We start from the raw sequence: 5,305 nt of genomic DNA, 5'->3' as shown, positions 1-5,305 counted from the left end.
ATACAACCCATGGTAACAGATGACATTGCATGCTGAAAGAGGCCGTGAAAGGTCTTTCATACTGTTTCCTGCTCCTAATGACAGCTTTTACTGCCAGTTAGGACAGAATCCAAACACATGAAGTCATGATGGCTGTAGGTGTTGATTTGGATATGAAATGTATAACCTAGCTTATGCAGCACCAATTAACAGAGACAAGGTTTTCAGTGCATATGCTGTATGCACAGTGCTAGAGAAAGCGATAGGTGAAGGGACAGCGAGAATAGGCATATTACCCTTATAGCGAACAATATGATGTACAGAAGTATTTTGTGTTAAAAATCTGTTTGGACGCCCAAGCACGTAATCATTTGGACATCATGCCCTTAGAGTCTGTTCTAATTTACCATAAAAGAATATACATGTCTGTGGGTCCAGCTAGTGGGTTTCTCAGCTGGATGCGAGTGACATTTATCTCTCTTCATATACGTGTTTTTGTTTGTGTGTGTATATTCTGAACGTGTATTTTCATGTTTAGCCAAAACTTCCACGTCTATAGAAAGCTCATGAATATTTTATAGCTTTTGTTCATGAATTCATTCATGAGTTTTATAAATAGTGATAATTTGAAAAAATAATATGTCTGAAAGGCAATACCACTTTACCTATGAATGACCTTTTTCTTTCTCTTTTTATTTTCCGTAGTTTGGATATATTTTCCCAAACAGGCTGTGAAACTGTTTACTGGTCTATTCACACTTTTACTAAACCTGGGGCATTAACAGTACAAAAGTGAGCGTATACATATACATACTCACTATGTATAGATACATCTTTTCCTGCCTATAGCTAACAAGAGAACTTTAATTGCACTGAAACATGATCTCTGCAGAGCAAATCTGTTGGTCAGTGCAAACTTCAGGCCACGTTGTGCTGGATGGGTCCTGCATTGCCTGCGGGTTTGCTGCTCCCCAGGCCCAGCCTGGCGTTGATAGCTCGTGGCTGGGCGGTCTCACATTCCATTTTGGAGTATAATATGTGTGTGTGTGCGTGCGCGCGTGCACACACGTGCGTGTGTAATAAGTAATATAGGGTAATCCCCTTCCGATGACAGAAGCTTCAAGTGGTTACAAGTAGCAGACCTGTTTTCAGATGCCTGAGATAACTGTCTATAAGGTGTAAGGTAAAGAAATAATTAATTACCCTTACTGGTTAAAATGGGGGAAATTATATATGATAGCATGCTTTTATTGCAAGTGCTTTGATTCAACATGAGGCAGGGTTTTTGGTGAAAGAAGTGTCAAGACACAGAGTATTTTTCTGCAGTCAAAGGTTGAATTTAAATAATCGCCCAGTGCAATTTTACCCATATCAGATGTTCACAACTACAATACATGAAGGGGGAGGAAAAGAAGTGAAAGATGGAAACAGAGAGAAAAAACATCCCCTAAATTCTGAACATGCAGTCTTGCTGAGTAACCACATTCACAACCGAGTGGGAGTGATTTGTTCTGACAACACGAGACTACTAATTTTGCTGAATTAACAGCACTACTAGTAGTGGGTGGAGGGGAAGAGGGAAAAAAAAAAAAGAGATTTGTTATGGACATTCTCAGGATTATTAATTACCAGGTGATATTAAAGATATGTGGTCTACAGTATCACGAAAGTTTGGTTGCATCCTTCTGGTGTGTTGCTTAAGCAACTAAATATCTCTAGCAATACACTTAAAAGAACAAGATGCGTATTTGTATTTTAAAATTAAAGCAGGCTTACACTGGCTGGTGAAAGAAAAAAAGTTAGAAGATCAACTTGGATTCCATCTTCACTCTAAAGCAGATGGCATTTCACTAAGGGTCTTTAAATTAATGTAAACTTTTTTTATTCCTCGCGTTTGGAAAGACATGAGTCTAAGATTATTCTCCATTGAAAAGATTAATATTTTCAATGCAAACTCTGGAATCCACTTGGACAGCCCAGAGCTTCCAGCTGTTGTTTATGCTATTAGTTAGAAAATCCCAGTGCCATTCTTTTAAAACAAAATTTATTAAAAAAAGCTCTATTGAGTTAATTTTGTGGAATTATGTTAATAAGCACAATTTGCACCGTGCAGGTTTACTTTGTGGTTTGTGGTGAGTTTGTAGAGGTTTTGTGAGCAAACCCAAATGTGGTGACAGCAAAACCTTTCCAAAGCACAGGCTTTTATGCTCTAAGCACAGAATTTCCTTTTGTGGTCACGTGTGACGTGGTTTTTGGATAATAAATGTCTGTAATAAGGTTTCCTTAGGTTGGCTCAAAGGACCTATGCCTCTGTTTTTAATGGCTGTCTTTGGAGGAGTTTTGGTTACATATATTTTCTTAGAATTTGAGCACTTCTTACAGACAATGTTTAATGACCTGAGGCTGATCCAGAGATGTATTGCTCACTCACCACTTCAGACCACGAGCGCTGACAATATACCTCTGTATTACCTTGGCTAGCCATTAGGACATGGTTTTATCCAACAGAGGCATCTGAGAGAGGTAGCTGAAGGGGAGTTAGCTTCAGGTGGCTTGATGGCCCATTGCACGTGCAGCGAAGAGCAATTTTGAGCTTCTTTAATTTTTCCCAGTCAATACCAGAAGTCCCTAAAAGGGCTGGAAGGAGCTGGAGCCGCTCCGCTCTCCCCAAGGATGGCAGCATGGTGGGAGCACAGCCGCCGCCGCTCAGGTGTTGTGCACCAGGAGCATATGTACAGCAGAAGTTTTCCAGCTTCATATTTCATAATTTCATCCTCCTCAAATCTAAACTGGTGAAAGAAGAAATATCCCCCCCGTGACAGTCTGGATCATCTAAACTGATACTATTTTTGTGGTAGAAGGGAGGGCAGAGGAAGGAACCACATTTGCTATAGAAACTGGTTTCTATTCCTACATAATAAAAAAGCAGATGAGGTACTGATTTAAAAAAAAAAAAAAAAAAGCTGAAAGAGAAGCCAACATGTTGCCAAACGCAAACCTACCGAAAAACCCCAACAAAAAGCCCAACCACTGAAAAAACATGCCTTTTGTAAGGCGCTCTTTGTTGCAAATCAGTAAAAGTTGATTCCTGTAATGAATTAAAATATTCCAAAAGCTTAAAGCTTCTATCACAGTTGACCTTTAAGGCATGTAGCAGCAAAGAAGTTAATACACTTTGCACATGTTGCAGAGCAACAGGTGGTAGAAAAACCCATGCGGGCTCCTTGCATTCCTTACTTTTCAAACTGGTGGCCCCTGGTATTCTGGGATTTACACTACCTCCCCCAGGCTCTGACTGACAAGCTAATCGGTGTGCTGGGAAGCCCTGAGCTATTGATTCCACTGTAACAGAACACCTCCCCGTCAATGAAACTGCAATGAAATGCTTCAACAACGAAGAAAGGGAGGCATTAGGCTGTTGAGCAACTGGAAGAAATTTGCTTGTAGGTAGTGCGGCAGAAATGAAAAGGCTCTCGGGGGCACAAGCTTGAAAAGCCAGGTTATTAAAAAAGCCACAAAGCTGGAGTCTGGCTGAGTGGAGAAAAATAGTTATGGCTCAGTTAGGCGTATCTAAAAGGAGGAGGGAGGGGAACACAGCTTTCAAAATTGCGTTAATCCCCCATGTACTTAATTTCTTTTCTTTTATGGCAGCTTGTAGTATAGCAACAAGTATTCAAGCAGTTAATAATTTTAAACAGTTTAGCTTTCCGTAGGCAATATATCTTTAGCCTTAATTAAAATTTTATTTTAGTAGGGGGAAAATATTAAAATGACATTCTGATCATCCTCTAAGATGGAAAATATATGATAATATGAATATTTTATTAGACAAACTATTATTAAACAGCGGCTGCAAAATCTTAGCCACTGATTAGGTGGGTTTGTTTGAAATGCAGGTCACTATTTCTTAATAATGGCCCGACAGCCTTCCACTCGTAGTAATGACCACTGACGCACCACCTGCAAACACAAAGGTCCTAACATCTTGTACCAGAATCCTAATATCCCCAAAGCAGAATTGGATACCTGCAGTGCCAGCCCTGTGGATGGTTCCCATTTTGGGATAAAAAGCATGCCCAGCACATCACATCACCTAGGCACGTCTCTCAGGTGGTGGGTCTGTACTTGGATTAAGTGACGCACTCTTTGGTTCAAGATAGCTGAAGGGATGAGTATCAGAAGGTGAACCAGCTTGGCCATATTAATTTGGGTGGGAGTCAGAGGGGAGCTGTCAGAGCTGAGCTTTGAGGCTGGAATTTGCATCTGCCGTTAATTCAGGAGCCGGAGTTTGGTGACCTTCAGGCAATGTGCACGTCCTATCTATTTACTCAGTCTTTTCCCGAGTGAGCTGTCAGTTTTTCTTTTGGAAAGTCCTCTCCCCCCGGCATGGGTCGTTGAGTACAATAAAAAATGTGTAGGCTTTGATTGCACAGGAGGCAAAACGGTGACTTGCTTAGGTAGCGGGATTAATTTTTCAATGACAATAACATGGCTGACATTGTACATAAAGTGAAACTGGCAAAAGTGGCCTTTTTGGAAATTTCCTGTCCCATCAATTTTCTCCTGTTGTAGGTTCAAGAATTTTGCCTTGAACAAACAACGGAGATGGTTTTTTTGCACTGGTTTTTTTTTTTGTTGATGGCAGTGGTGCCATCTATCTATGTATGAGTATAAATATATATAAGGGCTGTCTTCCTGTAATGGAGTGCTCTGTGCATAGAGGGGATGGGGCAGCTGGATGTTAAAGGTTAGGCTCAATTTTCTTGGCATCTGAACCCATCTTTTAAGCATACATGGCCTAGCTCTGCCAGCTTTGCCCACAGGAGCTGTGCCTGAGTAAGTACCGAGCATCTCACAGCCGCGATGGGCAGAGCTGTGCCCAGCTCCACAGTCACAGTAACACAGAGAACATCCATGACTTAAAAAGGGAGTCAAGAAGGCAGAGAAAATATTAAAACAAAATAACCCTAAAAACTTAAAATCACAGAAACCCAACTCCTACCCATAGTGAAGCCAATCAGAATATTGACTTTGATTTCAGTTTGACCAGAATGGAAAAAAAAGTAAAATCCTTCTTTTATTAAATATATTCTGTCTGATGAAAAGTGGCACATGCACAAATAATGGGTCTTTCCTAAAGCTGACCCATATCTGTTTGCCTTAATTCTGTTCTTGTCCTTGGAAGAAATTCCTCTGAGGTTGACGAACATTCACCGAAAACTTGGATTTGTGTCAGCAACGTTAATTAAGCTGAATCCAGAAATATGCAGCCCAACACAGAGGAGTTCTGTTTTCCATTTGTGCAGCCTGGGCCAAACTCTCACGG

Source organism: Nipponia nippon, unplaced genomic scaffold, assembly GCF_047370975.1.
Source record: "Nipponia nippon isolate SJK-2023a ecotype South Korea unplaced genomic scaffold, ASM4737097v1 scaffold_9, whole genome shotgun sequence".
In the NCBI taxonomy this organism is placed as follows: domain Eukaryota; kingdom Metazoa; phylum Chordata; class Aves; order Pelecaniformes; family Threskiornithidae; genus Nipponia; species Nipponia nippon.
Note: the sequence above shows the minus strand (reverse complement) of the source record.